At 45.1% G+C, this 18,107-nt stretch overlaps 1 protein-coding gene across 1 annotated transcript in view; it reads right to left on the bottom strand.

Annotated features, from left to right (window-relative positions):
• The window catches only part of PDZD2 (PDZ domain containing 2), a 514,363-nt gene extending 498,431 nt beyond the window's left edge, over nucleotides 1–15,932 (bottom strand). The window contains exon 1 of the mRNA XM_043975400.1: nucleotides 15,564–15,932. The gene's annotated coding sequence lies outside the window, so the exon portion shown is untranslated. The remainder of the gene's footprint in view (nucleotides 1–15,563) is intronic.
• Between the last annotated feature and the right edge of the window lie 2,175 nt (nucleotides 15,933–18,107).

Genomic DNA, 18,107 nt, shown 5'->3' with positions numbered 1-18,107 from the left:
AAAGAAGAAGTAGACAGTGGGGAAGACATTCAGACAGGGAGGACTCCTTAGACTCCTTTGCTCCTTAGAGCAAAACAGAAAATAGTTTAAGAGACTGGGTGGAAAATCCTTAGAATAGCTTTCTAAAGAGGAAGAGGACCATTAAGAGGCCCCCAGGACTTCCCTCTATGATGCAAATAAATCTTTCCCCATCAAAGAACTGAGCACTGATACTTTGACATCCCTTTCTGCCGAGAAGGAAGGAAGGAATGGCCAGACTCCCAGATCAAAAAATAAAATAAAAATAAGAAATTAGACTTCGGTATTGGGTTCAGAAAAAGAACCGAAAGGGGTGAATGTTCAAAGCTCTAACAAACAGATTAGCTTAAGCTAAATTAAGAAGCTAAGGAGAGCTTTTCTACTTTACTTTGGAAGTTTTGATAAATCTTTTCTTTTCCCCCCTTTGTGTTCCTACTCTGTTAGCTGTTAAAAAAAAAAGTCTTAGAAAACAGAACGTATTCTATGTGTACCCGAGGAATACCAGGCACCAGTTGGGGAGGGAAAGAGGAGAAGGAAAATGAAGAGATGGGATAGGACAAGAAGGGAAGGAGTGATGTTAAGTAGAATACTGCCCTGTGGCCTCAGGTGTACTTGGTCATCTCAGTACCACAAAGTTCGCAACTCTGCTCTACTGTAGCCCGGAAAGCAAAAACTGCCACCCCATCCTTGGCAGCCAGGCTGTGAGTCTAGAGAAAGCCAATCAATTGGGGCAGCTAGGTGGCACAGTGGATAGAGCACTGACCCTGGAATGAAGAGGACATGAGTTCAAATCCAGCCTCAGACACTTGCTAGCTGTGACCCTGGGCAAGTCACTTAACCCCAAGTGTGGAAGGAAGGAAGGAAGGAAGGAAGAAGGAAGGAAAAAAGAAAGAAAGAAAGCCAATCAATCAACAAGTATTTATTAAGTACCTACCTACCATGTACCAGATGGTGTGCTAAGTACTAGAAATACCAAGACAAAAACTGAATGGTCCCTGCCCTCAGGAACCTTACATTCTATGGGGAGGAGCTTTTATTCTATGACAGTAGCGTTAAACTCAAACAGAAATTAATCACCTCTGACCACATATAATTGACTTAGAAAATCACAAATTAACATTATGTTGTACTGTATTTTTCTTTGTTTTGTTCAACTTTTCCCCATTATGGCTTGGATTTGGTGGGGGCGGGGGGAGGGTTGTTTTTTTTGGGGGGGGGGCAATAAGGGTTAAGTGACTTGCCCAGGGTCACACAGCTAGTGTTGAGTGTCTGAGGCTGGATTTGAACTCAGGTCCTCCTGAATCCCCTCCTATTATGTTTTCTTTTCTTTCTTTCTTTCTTTTTTTTTTTTTTTAGTGAGGCAATTGGGGTTAAGTGCCTTGCCCAGGGTCACACAGCTAGTAAGTGTTAAGTGTCTGAGGCCGGATTTGAACTCAGGTAGTCCTGACTCCAGGGCCGGTACTCTATCCACTGTGCCATCTAGCTGCCCCCCCCCCATTATGTTTTAACCTGGTTCAGCTGTATTGCACTTAGGAGTTTTGTGGGCTCCAAGTTTGATACTTCTTGTAGCTATAAGACCAACAGGCTATAGAGAAACTTTCTTCTCTCCTTTTTTCATCTGCTTTTCATAAGAATCCAAAAATAATGACAGTTTGGAAAATGCAAAAACCCTATCAGCTTTGCCCAGCTAATGCAACCTTTCTACCTGGAGGATGCTAAGGAGCTTGTTTGCAAGATTGTGATGGCATTTAAGCAAAGTGACACTGGAGAACATAGGGAGCATGCTTGGACATTCTATAACTGATTCAAGTTGACTAGCCACTCCGTAATGGGGAGACTCTTTGGTTTCAAAGAGATTCAAAAAAGTCTTTCAGCATCAGCCACCCTCTCTCCTGCATCAGTCCTTTGGACCACTCTTCCTCGTAGTAGAACTCCTTTGCCCACCCGTGCAACAAGGGGAAAGGCCTGGGAAAGGCCTGAAGGCCAACACCTCTTTGAGATCTTATTCCCCAGAGAAGCAGGTTTTAGTGCTTGATAGTTTTGTTTGCTCTTTTCCCAATGGAGTGTCTCCTGACCTAGTGAGATCAAAAAGTCCTCATGGAGGCCATCTGGGAGATTCTGGGCCAGGTGTTACAGCTATCATAGCATCGATGATTCAAGGAACAAGGAGCAACCTTCTAGACGCATCCCAGTGCCATCAGAGAGGAAAATGCACCCAAAAGTGAATAGAGCCCATCCAGAAGTGATGCCAATTTTGGATGTCAACTTGGTGAGGGCAATGCTGTGCAGGAACTAAGCTAAGTTTTGAGCCTATGTCCTTATAAACAAAGGGGGTATAGAGTAGAATTTGCTCTGGGAGACAAGTTGTTCTTGATATATCTTTGAAGTAAATATCCTTTTGTAAAAGCTAATGAATGGGGGGCACCTAGGTGGCACAGTAGATAAAGCACTGGCCGGATTCAGGAGGACCTGAGTTCAAATCCGGCCTCACTTTACACTTACTAGCTGTGTGACCCTGGGCAAGTCATTGCCCCCTCACAAAAAAAAAAAAAACTAATAATGTTAAGTTAAATGGAACTGGGATGCTAAACACTGACCCCTAAAAATGAGGGGAACACAGCTGCTGGGACCTCAGGCACTGGCATTAAAAAAGAAGCTCTCTGGGATACCCTTGAATCCCAAAAGGACAATGTAGCTGGCCTGCCTCTGAGAGAGAGGCCCAGAGCATATTCACTACACATTTATGAGTAAATTTTGGATAGATGTGTTGCAGACATCTGTGTGAGCTCCCTCAACCTAATGACATCCAGTGTAGAAGGAAGTTATGAATGACTAAGAAATTGTGGTGTGAGTCAATGTCAATTGTACAGAAGAAATGATTTTTGAATACCATCTGCATGGCTACTTTAGCTGAGGAAGTGGATTGCCTTTCACAGAAGTCCCTGGAGTCTAGCAAAGCCTTCCCTCAGGTTCCTCAAATGCCTTTTGCCAAAAAAGAAGAGGAAATTGGAGACTTGACTTGTGCAAGCTGAAGTCTGACATAGTTTGTGAATGTTCATTGGCCAACACACAAAAATGTCAAGATTTACTGACTTGTTACTTTAGTAAAGTTGGCTTTACTGTCATCCCCTTAGGTGTAAAGAATAGTTCAGAGACAGCTTAAGAGCATTTGGCAGCAAGGCTGAGAGCAACCACCCTCAGCTGTTACTAGGGTACTGGTACTTCTTTACACTGATAATAGAGAGCTATAGGGCAGAAATGATTTTTAATGTATAAAGTCCTCCATTTCTCTCTCTTTATTTTTTATTTGCGTGAGGCAATGAAGGTTAAGTGACTTGCTCAGGGTCACACAGCTAGTAAGTGTCAAATGTCTGAGGCTGGATTTGAACTCAGGTCCTCCTAAATCCAAGGCTGGTGCTTTATCCACTGTGCCACTTAGCTGCCCCTAGTCCTCCATTTCTGAATTCATTAGCTGTGCAACAAGGAGAGGGGAAGAATGGACTGTTGCGTATGAGAACTTGTCCACCCTAATATGCACGTTGCCTTTTTGAGAAAATGTTTTCTGTTCTACTGCACAGAAATAGAGGAGTGTTGAGTATCAAAATTATAGTAGAATCACCAGACCTGTAATTTAGAGGATAAAAGGAAGCCCTGCATCAGGAAAGGGTCTGAAAAGAGCTGCACAATTTGCTGAATAGAAAAGGGAACACCATTTCCTTCTACCCTTTCCTGGACCATCTCTACTGCATCACTGAGCATCATTATAACCAATACATGCCCCTTATATCAATGTCTTTAGCATCTTCCTACCTCCCCTTTTGCCCCCCTCCACCTCCACCTTCACCCCTGACCTCCAGATACTCTCTGCCTGGTCAAAATCCTCCTGGGTCCTCACTCGCCCTGGTGTATGTGCCCCTCTCTAGAACAACCTCTCCCTTTTCCCTCTTTCCTCTTCCCCCATTTAGCCTCCCATTTTCTCCATGTGGTCATCTTTGCTGGCTGTTTTAAAGGAAGAGTTCAGTCATATGATTAAAGCAATCCACAATGCAAAAATGCTTTTTTCACCTGCAGGAATATTCCTTCCATAGGATTTCAGGCAGGGCAGAGGCAGACCTTTATTGACTCTCTTCCCTTCAATCATGCCACACTGCCTACAAGAAAACAGACAAGTTTCTAACGCAACACTCCCAAACAAAGGGGCTTGGTGCATGAGCACCGTTTCCAGCATAACTGGAATACTATCATCACATGAACCTCTAGAAATTGCCTAAAGAAGGGAGAAAGGGAAAACTCTAGGGTGATATAATGGTGTTCCCAGACCTAGAGAGCTTACCTAGAACACTGGGACTGATTTCTGGTTAAGGACAACCAGAGCAGTTGGCATAGGACAGATATTATTGAGGGCAAGATGAAGATTCCATGGGGAAGGGGGCAGCGAGGTGGTGCAGTGGATAAAGCACCGGCCCTGGATTCAGGAGTACCTGAGTTCAAATCCAGCCTCAGACACTTGACACTTACTAGCTGTGTGACCCTGGGCAAGTCACTTAACCCCCATTGCCCCCAAAAAAAAAAAAAAAAAGATTCCTTGGGGGCTGGAGATGGTGTTCAGACTCCAGGCTGATAAGGGGCTCACCTCATACCCATTACCACTGCCTTGGGGGTGAGGCAGGAGTATCCATGGAGGCAGAACATCACATCCTGGAAAGTCTTTCTCAGAAAAGCTAAAAGCAACATACAGTTTCTTTTGTCTGGATTGGGTGAAATTGCACTTCTTTTTGGCTCTGACATGTGATTTCAATGGTGTAGAGAACTCCCAGGCTGAAAACTACCTCTACCAATGCAGATCCACAACTTGCCTAGAGTGCACATAATTTAAGTGACTTACCCAGCATCCCACAGTTGTCATGTGTAAAAGGCAGGACTTGAGCCCCGACTGACCTGACTTTGAAGCCAGATATCTAGCAAGTCAGGCTGCCTTTCTGCCGGGTATATAATAAACACTTAATAAATGGTTATTGAATGGAAGGCAGAAGGTGAGATTAGGTAACCTCAATTGGACCTACTAGTGCTGAGGGCTTAACATTTCATCTTCACCTCCATTTCTTGCTACCACAAGTTTGTTCAGTTAACATTTCCCTTTTGCCTATCAGTATTTTCTCCTGTGTTCACAGCAAAAACAAGACAGCTTTGGTTGGGAAGTCCTCCACCTCTCTCTCAAAAACTAAGGTTATTTTATGACCCACAGAATCAACTTCTGTCTTAAAAATAAATAAATAAGCCTGCCAGATGTTTCATGCTGAATCCATTAAGTTGCTTCTTAAGGAGGGTTATTTCTTAAATGTCTGATTTTCTGCAGGCTAATAACCTCTGACTCTCTTCCTTCAGAATAAATTCATGCAGGTAAATTTTAAAAATATGGAAAGTAAGGAATTCCAATCCTCTCCTGGCAGGAGCAGTTTTCTGGCTCTATCTGGACCAGTACTAGTGAGCTATGGAATGAGCCAGGGAGTTAGAGCACTGGCAAGCTAGGGAGGGGTAGGCTGCTTCCTGAACACTGAGGCTCCAGACTGAATTGCCTCAGTGCCACTGAAGGAGTGCTTTAGCAAGGAAGGATTCTTTGGGCTCTGCTATTTCATAAGACCACAAAGGGTTATCTAGGCAAGGAAGGCTAAAACAGTAAGGGCTTCCAGTGGGGTATTTAACAAGGCAGTTGTAAACAGAGTGTATTATAGAGAGAGACCAAAAGTTGGGGCTGGGAAAAATGGACTAGTGCTGGCCTACTAAAAATTTGGCTTCCAATCTTGGCTCCACCTATAATTGTGTCATTCCATTTCCCCATCTATTAGCTAGCCAACAAACATTTATTGTGCTCCTTTCTATGTGATACGCACTATATAGTAGGCATTGTGGGGGATACAGAATAAATATAAAGCACCCCCTCATATTCAAAAAGCTCGTTGTCTGGCAGGCAACACTACATAATGAGCATAGACTTGGAGTCAGGAAAACCAAGGATTCAAATCCTTCCTTTGGGCACTTACTAGCTGGACTTAACCTCTCAACTTCAGTTTCCTCATCTGAAAAATGGGGCTAATAATCACATCAATGTCAAATCTCTTACACTAATGAAATCACAGGCCCAGCTCCTATCTTTTATTATTATTATTATTGAAGAGACAAGACCAACACACATGAAACAATGAGAGAACAACAAAAACAGTGAATATTTAAATGTTTAATTGTGCTGTGCAAATTTAGGATCATAGGATTTAGAGTTTAAAGGAATTTTTGAGATTATCTAGTCCAGAAGTTCTTCACTTTTCTGTGTGTCATGGACACCTTTAGCAATCTGGTAAGGCATATGGATCCCTCCTCAAAGTAATGTTTATAAATTAGTAAGCAGCTAGGTGGTGGAGTAGAAAGAGCATTGGTCCTGAAGTTGGGAGGACCTGAGTTCAAATCTTACTTCACTAGCTGTGTGACCCTGGGCAAGTTACTTAACCCCAATTGCCTTAAACATTTGGGACCGTCTCCAGTCATCCTGATATACATCTTGCCACTAGACCCAGATGGCTCTGAAGGAGAGAATGAAGTTGGTGACCTTGCACAGTCTTACCTCACTTAAATCCAATTCAGTGCGAGTTGTGACATCCACTCCCCCCACCACGGTCCTCTTCAAGAATGAAGGACAAACAACAATAAAAAAAAATTAGGGCAGCTAGGTGACCCAGTGGATAAAGCACTGGCCGGGGATTCAGGAGGACCTGAGTTCAAATATGACCTCAGACACTTGACACTTACTAGCTGTGTGACCCTCCGCAAGTCACTTAATCCTTATTGCCCCACAAAAAAAAAAAAATGCATAAAATATATAGCATTACAAATGAAACCAGAAGTTAATGAAAATAAAGATGCATTTTTTTCCCCATTGAACATGAACCCCCTGAAACCTATCTATGTATCCAAGGGAATCATAGATCCCAGATTAAGAATGCTCGATCTTGTCCAACCTCCTAATTTTATAGTTGATGAAACTGAAGCTCAGGCAGAGGAAGTGACTTGCCGATGGTCATACAGCTACCTAAAGTACCATAGGTGTTCAGAGAAAGCAGTAAGGGTTGCAATAACCAGAAAAGACTGCATGGGAGCAGATTTTGAACTGAAGGGCTAAGATTTGGACAGGAAAAAGGGAAGGCAGCTGAGGGTAAGAGAATGCCATGAACCACAGAAAGGAGCTCATGAGCATGGTGAATTAATGGGATGATAGGTGCAGTAGTCCCAGCAGAACTTTATGCCACCCAGGGAGAGGAACATCCCCCACCAAGCACATGGGAAAGATGATTCTAAGAACCATACATTCTAAGCCTCCTGGCAAAACTCTGCCTGGGGGCCTGAAATTTACATTTATTGTCACCATGTAACTGAGGGTTCTGTCCAGTAAATTAGGTCTGATTGACTGAAATTCTACTCTACTTAGCTTTTTTTTTTTTTTTCCTACTTTATCTTTCAACCAGAAGCTTTTTGCCTCAGGATGTGAAAAACTGTCACTGCCCTAAAATAGCTTGAGGCGAGGTCATCCTGTCAGTAGCTGCCACATTCATCCACAACATCTGAAATGCATTGCTTTCAGTACCTGAAATGAGGTTTATCAGGAGACCCGGTAATCTGTACAGTCTCCCTGGTCACATTCAATTCAACAAATAAATACTCCTTGGGATAATTTTATTAATAATATTTGTGCTGCAGACTTCCAAGTGCTGTGGTCTGCAGGCTCTTGGGCATTCCTTTTACACCCAGTCACCCCTCTGCCTTCCTCTAGGAATAGTGTTTGAAGGTCTCCCATAACCTTGGCCACCCATCCAAAGTGCTGATGAGGTCTTGAAGTGACATAAGGACGGGGAAAATAATCCCTGCCCCAGATTGCTCCAAATCACTAAGAATAAAAGAAATGCAAATCAAAATGACCCTGAGGTTTTACCTCATACCCAGCAAATCGACAAAGATAAGAAAAAAGTGAAAACAGTCAACATCTGACTGGTCTGCAGAACACACACACACACACACACACACACACAAATACATAATTAGGTGAGCTGTAAATTGGTCCAGCCTTTCTGGAGAGCAATTTGGAATTTTGCTTTAAAAAAAATAGTCACTAAAATGTTCATATTTAGATATCCCACTCCTAGACATAAACCTCAACAAGGTCAAAGACAAAAAGAAAGGTCCCATATAGACCAAAATATTTACATCACTTTTCAGGGTAACAAAGAAATGGGGGTGGGGGATTAAGAGGCAGATAACCAGTGAATGGGTATCAAACTGTGGTACAAGAACATGAGAAAAGAGATATGAAGAATTCCAAGAAGCATGAGAAGACATATCAGCTGATACAGAGTTAAATAAACAGAACCAAGAAAACATGTAGTTGTTGTAATGACAATGCAAACTTTAAGAATAAAAACCAGAGGGGCAGCTAGGTGGCACGGTGGATAAAGCACTGGCCTTGGATTCAGGAGAACCTGAGTTCAAATCCAGCCTCAGACACTTGACACTTAACTAGCTGTGAGACCCTGGGCTAGTCACTTAACCCTCATTGCCCTGCCAAAAAAAAAAAAAAAAAGAATAAAAAACCAGAAACTGAAGACTGTGCAATGATAGTGACAGAGCTTTCTTTGTCCTAAAGAAGAGTTTTTTAAAATGCTCCATTGTCCCTTCATTGCACAGGTAGGCACCATCAAGGGTGGATGGAATAATAGCTCATATACTTTCTGATAAAAATAACGTGTGGGGGTGGAGGGTTAGTTTTGTTGAATTTTACTTTTTTCTCTTCATTTAAGAAAAATCTTTGTTACAAGGGATGGTTCACTACTCTAGGGAGGTAGGAGAGATATATTCTGAAACCAATGTAATTTTTTTTTGGAGGGGGGGGAAGGGCAATGAGGGTTAAGTTACTTGCCCAGGGTCACACAGCTAGTGTCAAGTATCTGAGGTTGAATTTGAACTCAGGTCCTTCTGAATCCAGGGCCAGTGCTTTATCCACTGCGCCACCTAGTTGCCCCTGATTTTAAAAAAAATACATCAGTAAAAAGACTTCAAAAATACAAAATTAAAAACACCTTTCCCTTTCTTCCAGTTGCGCATTGCAAGATGAGGAGGTATAATAGATGCAAACACAATCAAATGAAAAATACTCTCATTTTTATGTGCTACTCATATGTGAGTCAAAAGACAATATTTACTAGTCATGGTATATTACTTATCATTTATATAGAACTCAGCAAAGGGCTTTGCTGACACAAAGTGGGGCTCTGAGTCCCACACCTAACTCTGTGAGGTAGGTACTATGGGTATCATTAGTTAAATGACTAGCAGTGGATAACACAGCTAGTCAGGGTCATTGGTAAAATATGAACCCAAACTCCAGTTGGGTCCATTGCTTTATTATGCCAGCTAGGCTGCTGCTTTTGTTCAGTCATTTTCAGTCATGTCCGATTCTTCGTGACCCGATTTGGGGTTTCCTTGGCAAAGATCCTGAAGTGGTTTGCCATTTCCTTCTCCAGCTCATTTTGCAAATGAGGAAACTGAGGCTAACAGGGTTAAGTGACTTGCCCAAGGTCACACAGATAATAAGTGTCTGAGGCTGGATTTGAACTCAGGAAGATGAGTCTTCCTGACTCCAGGCTCAGCATTCTATCCACTTGAATCTTAGATGCCCTTAGGCTGATGTTCTACTAAAGGAAAATCAACCAGATCAAAAGTGGCCAGAAAACTTTTTCAGTGAACACTTGTTCACTTGCCCAGCATTATACAATTTTACACATTTTCCCAAGATAATCAGTATCCCTTTTCTTTCTCTTCTCTGACCATTGAATGTTTGAGCTAAGATTTGTTTGAAAGAGGGGAGGGGACTTAGCATAGTGCCTGACATATAGTAGGTGCTACATACTTATCCCTCCCTCCCTCCTTCCCCAGTAAATATGCAGGGATATTTTGTTTCTCCGTATGTGTTTATCCACATCTCATCAACAACCATGAGGTGATGAATATTTTAGGCTGAGGCAACTTCTGAAGACTTTCTACTGAGGCACTGAGAGGGAGGGAGGTCATGATATGTTGAGGTAGAATAACTAGGAGATCAGTGTTACTATTATCCCTAATTTACAGATGAAGAAAAGAAGATAGAGTGGTTAAGTAACTTACCTAGTGCCACAGAGCTAATCAGTATCTGAAGCAGGTATGGAACTCAAGTCTTCCTGATGCTGTCAGCCACTCTGTCCATTATACCATCTGACTGTTGCTAAACTCCAACTACTTTCCCATGTATGCCATTTATTCCACACAAACTCATCCTCCCCTATTCAACCTATTGCCAAGGCCTGTCATCTCGACCTTCATAAAAATCTTACACATGCCTCCTCTCCTCTGACACAGGTGCACCTCATGACTGGACTGTTTTGCAATAGCCTGGTCATTGGTCTGCTAGCCACAAGTTTCTCCCCACTCCAGTCCATTCTTCACTCCTCTGTTAAAGTACAAGATCAAGCATATCTCACACAAACACACCCATCTCAAAAAACCCCAGTGGCCCCCTATCACCTCCGGGATCAAAGATAAAATCCTGTTTGCATTCAAAGGTTCTTCATAACCGGTCCCCACCCCCACATCCACCCCCACCAGCCCTCACACCTTGCAGACTTCTTACACCTTACATCTACCATGTATTCTTTAGCCCAGGGACACTGGCCTCCTTGACACACCTCAAAAAAGACACTTCATCTCTTGATTCTGGGCGTCTCCACTGCCTGTCCCTTTCTCTTCCCCATTCCTGGAACCGATGTCCTCTCCCTTTTCATCTGCCTCCAGAAGTCCCTTTCTTCACGTCTCAACTAAAAAAATCCCACCTTCTACAGGAAGCCTTTCCCAATCTCCCCCCACCTTTTGTTTTTTGAGGCAATGGGGTTGTAATTTGCCCAGAGTCACAAAGCTAGTAAGTGTCTAAGGTCAAATTTGAACTCAGGTCCTCCTGACTCCAGGGCAGGTGCTCTATCTACTTCACCATCTAGCTGCCCCCAATCCCCCTTAATTCTAAGGCTTTCCCACTGTTATGGATTTCCAATTTCTCCTGTATATAGTTCACACATAATTATTTGTATGTTGTGTGCTCCATTAGATTATGAGTTTCTTGAGAAAAGGGAATTATTTTACCTTTCTTTGTAGCCTCAGTGCTTAACACAACAACTAACACATAATAGGTGTTTAATAAATGCTCATTGACTAACTGGTCCACTCACTATTCCCTGAACATGAATGTAGCTTTCTCACTCTAAGACTCTTCATGCTGTTCAGTCTACCTGTGATTTCTTCTCTTCCTTCCTTCCCTTCCCCGCCCCCATTTTGGAATGTTGCAGTCTACCCAGCCCTCAAAATGAAATGCAGGGGCGGCTAGGTGGCGCAGTGGATAAAGCACCGGCCCTGGATTCAGGAGTTCCTGAGTTCAAATCCGGCCTCAGACACTTGACACTTACTAGCTGTGTGACCTTGGGCAAGTCACTTAACCCCCACTGCCCTACAAAACAAAAAGCAAAAAAAAAAATGAAATGCAGTAAGTCCTCTTGTAAGAATTGCCTCATCCCCTAGCCCCCCATTTATTACATTTTCTACCTCTCTTATCAGCAATTCATCTGTAATGTATAGTTTTAGAGAGCTGCCTAGGACACTGATTAAGTGAACCGCCCGTGGTCTTACCCCATCTAAAGTCATTCATTCTTTCTGGGAAAACACTATGTTAGGTGAAATGAAGTTACGAGGGGCAACTGGTTTCACTAAAACAAATGTCACATTAGGAATGGGTGACTGGGCAAATGACATTTTAGCACAGGGTTTAGTAGTGTTTTACAACATTTTTGTGGGGCTTGGTCATAATGTATCATTGGCTTTATTGTGAAACACTGGTCAGATTAATAACATGTGAGATACGTCTATAAATTATATTTATTTGGAGGATCAAAGATTTAGAGCTGAGAAGGGAGCATCAAGGATATCTAATCCAATTCCCCTCCCTTCCCTTCCCTACCCCTACCCTCCCACTCAGGTCTGGGAGGCCCAAGATCACTGGAGTGGTAAAATTCAGAGCCCAGGTGTCAGAGTCCAGACTAACAACAGAATCCTCTTAGTTCAGGTCTTATGTTGGGGTGAAATGAGGCATTCACAAATCTTTGAACCTTTACTAAAGGTGATTTGGTTTGCCCTAATACAGCAAGGATATGCAACCAGGCTATAGTGGTGGGACTTGGTTTCTCTGCACATTCCCCTCCTTTCTTCCACCTCATCTCCATCTAGAAATGTACAGTCTTTTTTTGGGGGGGAGGGGGGTCGAGCCAATGAGGGTTAAGTGACTTGCCCAGGGTCACACAGACAGTAAGTGCCAAGTGTCTGAGGCTGGATTTGAACTCAGGTCCTGAATCCAGGGCCAGTGCTTTATCCACTGCGCCACCTAGCTGCCTCTAGAAATGTATAGTCAGTAGGCCATCAGGGTATGATGACTTGAGTGGTCTTAGAATCTGAGAGTCCTAGATTTCATATGGCTGGCATTTTTTTTATAACCTTAGCGGACCTTGTAACAAAGGACAAACAGACCTCAAGGACAGTTTTGTCCTGGGCCTACCCCATGTTGGGGTGGGTAACACAGAAGAAAGCTGGGCCAGAAAAGTTGACACCACCCAAGCCCCAGGAATAACTTTGTCTTCTTTTAGTAAAGTATCCCCATGTTTTGTGTGGGAGGAAAGAAGTTGTGTCTGGGAAATACTAGTGCTATCACACAAGGTTTGAATCCAGACCCTCGGTTTCCAAAATGAGTACTCTTTCCACTGTGTCGCACTGCTGATTGTATCTATCTCCCCTACTACACTATAAACTCCTTAAGTGGCAGCTGTGATGTAGCAGGAAGAACTCAGGACTGGGAGTCAGGAAACCTGGCCAGTTTCTGGTCTTCTCTTGTCACTAAGTCATTGGATGCATGTGACCTCACTTCTCTAGGCCTAAAAGAGCACCAAGATCCTTCCTAGCTGGAATATTCTATGATTCTAAGCTCTTAATCACTGTTGTATCCTCTATGGTACCTCACGCCATACTGTCCATAAAGAAAATGTGCAAATATTTGTTGAATGAAGGATTCAGCAGAAGATTCCTTAAATCGGAAGCTCTCTTAGTGTATTTATAATAGAATTTGCTTTAATGAAGTTCCATTTAGAGGGCAGCTAGGTGGTACAGTGGATAGAGCACTGGCCCTGGATTCAGGAGGACCTGGGTTCAAATCCCACCTCAGGCACTTGACACTTATTGGCTGTATAACCCTAAGCAAGTCACTTAACACTCATTGCCCCCCCCCAAAAAAAATAAAGTTCCATTTAAACATTTTCAAAGAAACAGTCACCCAACAAGTTACAGGTTTTTTCTCCCTACACTCACTTCTCACCTTCTCTCCCTTTCCCCATATATGTATTATGCTAGCTAACAGCAAAAGGCTCCACGGGGTACCTCACTTGAAAAAAAAAAAACTACAGTGGAAAAAGTTGATGAAGATAGAACAACCATCTGCTTCTAAGGGTATGAACTCAGAAATCTTAACTCAAATACCAACACACATGCAGAATATCGAATCAGAGATCCTACACATACCTACTCCCAAGCAATCATCCCACAGTTTGTGATGCTGGCTCATAGGAATGCCAGGTGAAGGACTTAAAGCCACCCCAAAATTCCATGTTTTGTGAGCCTTAAAATGCTATTCCAATGTGAGGTCACTAATATTACAGGGGATAGTGACAATTTCCTCAGAGGCCAAAACACTGCTGGAAAAATAAACTCACGTTCAAGTTCTCCTGATAAGCAGATCCCCAAACCACAAAGCCAATGACAGTACCCCTGCCCACCCCGAGGTACTGATGACTCAAAGTCACAGTGCTTGATGTGTGTGTGTGTGTGTGTGTGTGTGTGTGTGTGTGTAGGGGGAGGATGTGGGGGTGAAGTGGAGATAGCTGGGGATCATCTTCTCCAGCCTGGTCACAAATCACAGTAGCTCTGTGGCAGTAGTGACAGAAGCTTTGTCATCAAGGTGAAGGACTTTTTTCTTTTTTTTTTTTGTCATTGAAGAATAACCAATGATTATAAAGGAGGCAAAAAGTGCTTGCTTGCTCGCTCTCTCTCTCTTTCTTACATACATACACACACACACACACACACACACACAGGAGGGAGCCCAAATAAACTCCCTGCCACATAGGCTCTTCTGGAACCCTGTGTACTGATTGTTCCAAAGCAGATGTGCCTGTCTGTATCTGGAAAGTGACTACTAGCAGACCCCAAACCATGTTTCCTTTATCAAGGTGCTTGTGCTATAATATATACCAGGAATTGCTTGTGAGAATCAGGGTCCTGACACATCCTCTCCTCCTCCCCACCAGCAGATCCAGCAGAGTTCTGGCTGGCTTTCAAAGCAGGGAGAGTTGGGGGGGGGGGGGGGACAGAGTGAGGACTCAACCTTAGAATCCAGAGCCTTGGAGGCTTAAGGGAAGAGAGGAGTGAAGAGCCCAGGCTGCTGAAGGAGACTGGGCGGAGTGTACACTGTTCATATGCCCTTATCAACACATACCCCATCATAGGTTTCAACAAACTGCAACACACAACCCAACGTCGTACAAGTCCGCACCTCCCTGGGCTCTCTGTTCGCTTTGCTCTGTCACTTGTGTATCCCCAGCCTGGAAGGGGCACCTCTCCCTGCTCAGCTCGTTCTACTTTGGTGGGCTCTTCCGCAGTGGCGTGCTCGGACTTTCCTCCACCCCTCCACCCCTCCACATCTGCACCGCTTCCCTAGAGGGTGAAGAATGCAGTAATAAGGGGCTCCTTAGACTGGGAAGGGGAAGGTCCCAAGCAACCACCCCATTGTACCACCTACAATTAGATCTTGGATAGCTGGAGCCCTAGCAAGTGCTCAAGGGATAAGACGGTTTGGGGAGACCCTTTGGGGGTCTCGAGGACTCCTGGTTATCGAGGCGGGGGGGGGGGGTTGACATTAAAGGATAGCCTCGCTGCCTAGCCCCTCCTTGGACAGAAACCTTATTCGCCCTTTCCGTCCCCACCCCGCGACTTCACACAGGCTGGGCTCTTTAAAATCAGAGCAGCAGCTGGAGGAGTTTGAGCCTCCCGAGTTGGATCACCCCTTCTGCTCCCCCGACCCTGCGGCCAACCCCGAACCCCGCCTTCCCAGGGACTGGCTTGATTTCTCCTCTTCCCAGCTCCCTGGAGCAAGCTCCGGGAATCAATTGGCCATCCCGAGACCGGTCCCGGAGCTAGCCGGGGAAACTTTCCGGGGAAGTGGGGTGATAGCCACGGCAGCCTCGGGTTGAGCAGAAGCGCACAGCTGTATATGAATCGCCCCGAGGAAAGGACCACTACTCCCTGCCCCCACCCCTCACCCAGACCGTCGCGATCCCCAAACCCGCGGTGGGGAAGCAGGCGGAAAAAGGGGGAGGGGGTCTGTTCACCTGCCCGCCGCACGCTCCTGCTCCTGCTCCTCCGGCGTCGTGAGGCCCGCCGAGGCACCGACTGCCACCTCCCCGAGATGCTGCTGCTGCTGCTGCTGCTGCCGCCTCTACTGCCGCCGCTGCAGCTACTACTACCGCTGCCGCCGCCGCCCCTGCGGTACGGGTGCTGAATGGGCTGCAACAGCGGCTGGCCGCCCAGGGCAGCCCCGGCCGCCTCTCCTCCAAGCTCCTTTTAACTCCGGCAGCCCGCGGCTCCCCACCGAGCGCCCAGCCGGGCGTAAAAAAAGACGGGCATTCGAGATCCGAACCTCCTCCGGCGGCTCTCCCAGCCCCAGAGAGCTCCCGACCCTCCCGAGCCTCTTCGGGTGGGCGGGGATTCCCTCCCAGCCAGCCTCTGGACTATCCGAGGGGCGGGGACTCCCTCCCAGAGAGTGACCCAGCTGAGGGCGGGGATTCCCCTGTGCCGGTGACAGGATGGGCGGGGATTCCCCTTTTCGGGTGGCAGGGTGGGTGGGGCCTCTCAGTGAGTGACAACGCCCCCACCGGGCATACTCCCGCCAGAGGCAGCGGGCTGAGTTTTGTCAAGTGGGGCTGGGATCTAAAAAGAGTCTAAGCCCGGGGTGCCCAGGAATGTGAACTCGAGTGCAACCTTTCCAGGCGTCACAGCTGTTTAATCATGGAGATAATCACCTCCTCTCGCAGCTGTAAGCTGCGAAACGTGTCTCCTTAAAGCTGCAAAAGTAAAGCCCCCGAGAGTTGAGTCACAGCGTGAGTTCATCCCTCTCATGGCGAAGAATAAGCGGGGAAGGGAGGGGGGAGTGCCATTGCCCGTCTCTGTGGGACCAGTCAGTCATTTGGTTACTTAGAGCCCCAAGCCTCCCCATCTGGGAAGGGGGGGGAGGGGGCGGGGCGGAGAGGACGAGTTTCTTCTCCAAGGATTTGACAAGAAAGCCTCCAAGTATCATCTGTCCCCTTCTTGCCATTCTTCCTACACAGAGAGAATGCTAATAAACAGCGTGTCAAGGATATAGCTTTACATTTTCTTTACTTGAAATAAAAATGTATTGCAAAAAGTCATTGGTAAATGTTTTATTTTATTTTATTTTTGAGGCAATTGGGGTTAAGTGACTTGCCCAGGGTCACACAGCTAGTTAAGTGTTAAGTGTCTGAGGCTAGATTTGAACTCAGGTCCTCCTGAATCCAGGGCCGGTGCTCTATCCACTGCACCACCTAGCTGCCCCTTCATTGGTAAATGTTAAAAAGATTATTTGTTTATTTTCACAAAGTCCTAGATTAGGAACAGCCAATTAACGTTTTTAAAGCCCAATTTGTTGTCTTGGGGCAGGGAAGCCCTTGGATAAAGGGCTCACCTTGGTTTCAAGTTCTGCCTGTAATACAATACTGACTGCAACCCTGGGCAAGTCGTTTAGTCCTTAGTATCCCGCCAGGCATCACCTAAAACTACAGAGGTGGAGTGGTGGTACAGGGTGTTGATTTTGTATCGGAAAGGCCCTGGGTTCAAACCTTTCCTCTGATGCATACTACTTGTGAGGGGCAGCTAGGTGACTTGTTGCACACAGCAGTGGCCCTGAATTTGACAGGACCTGAGTTCAAATGTCACCTCACACACTTACTAGCTGTGTGACCTTGGACCGCTTAACCCCAATTGCCTTAAACATCCAGGGCCATCTCCAGAGGAGAGAGTTAGGATGGTAACTTTGCACAGCCTACCCTCACTTAAATCCAATTCACTGCAAAATCATGACATCATCTAGATGCCGTGGTCCTACTCATGTGACCTTGAGCAAGTCACAACCCTCAGCTTCAGTTTCCTCATCAGTGAAATGAAGGGTTTGGATTGTATGGCTTTGGAGGCCCCTTCTGCAGGAGATTTCTGATCTTATGACTATTCGTTGCCTAAGAGTTGTCCATCTACATTGTATTAACTTCCTGATTTCTTGTCTCCAACCAACCCTCTTTCCAATCAATCTTCCACTCACAGATTAACCTCTTAATACACAGCTCTGATCAAGTCACTCTTGTACTCAAAAAGCTTCAGTGGCTCACTACTACCTACTTAATACAGACTATAACTTACCTTTCCTACCAGTTCTCATATTCTTGTCAGTATACCATCCCAGCCCCAATGCTCTTCACGAGCAGGCCCGTTCCTACCTCTCCAGTACTGTCACACTTTACTTCCCTTCTGGAACTCCTCCGTCCAGCTGTACAGACCTACACCATGCTCAGCACACTGGGGAGTCCCTCTTGCCATCTCTTTTCCTTTCCTCTAGCTGTACCTCATGCCTGCAATTCACTCCTTCCTCCTTCTTCATGAAGTCTTTCCTGGTTGCCCCTCCTTCAGTTGCTAAGGCACCCTCTCCCAAAACCACCTTGTACTCATTCTGCATATATTATATGCATACTTTGACATGTATGTGTTGTCTTCAACATTTAAATGTAAGATCCTTGAAGGCAGGGACTGTTTCACTTTTGTCTTTGTGCCCCCTAGGGATTAGTATAGTTCCTGGCACATAGTAAGTA

The sequence above is a fragment of the Dromiciops gliroides genome, chromosome 1, assembly GCF_019393635.1.
Source record: "Dromiciops gliroides isolate mDroGli1 chromosome 1, mDroGli1.pri, whole genome shotgun sequence".
In the NCBI taxonomy this organism is placed as follows: Eukaryota; Metazoa; Chordata; class Mammalia; order Microbiotheria; family Microbiotheriidae; genus Dromiciops; species Dromiciops gliroides.
Note: the sequence above shows the minus strand (reverse complement) of the source record. Positions and strands in the feature narration are given on the sequence as shown.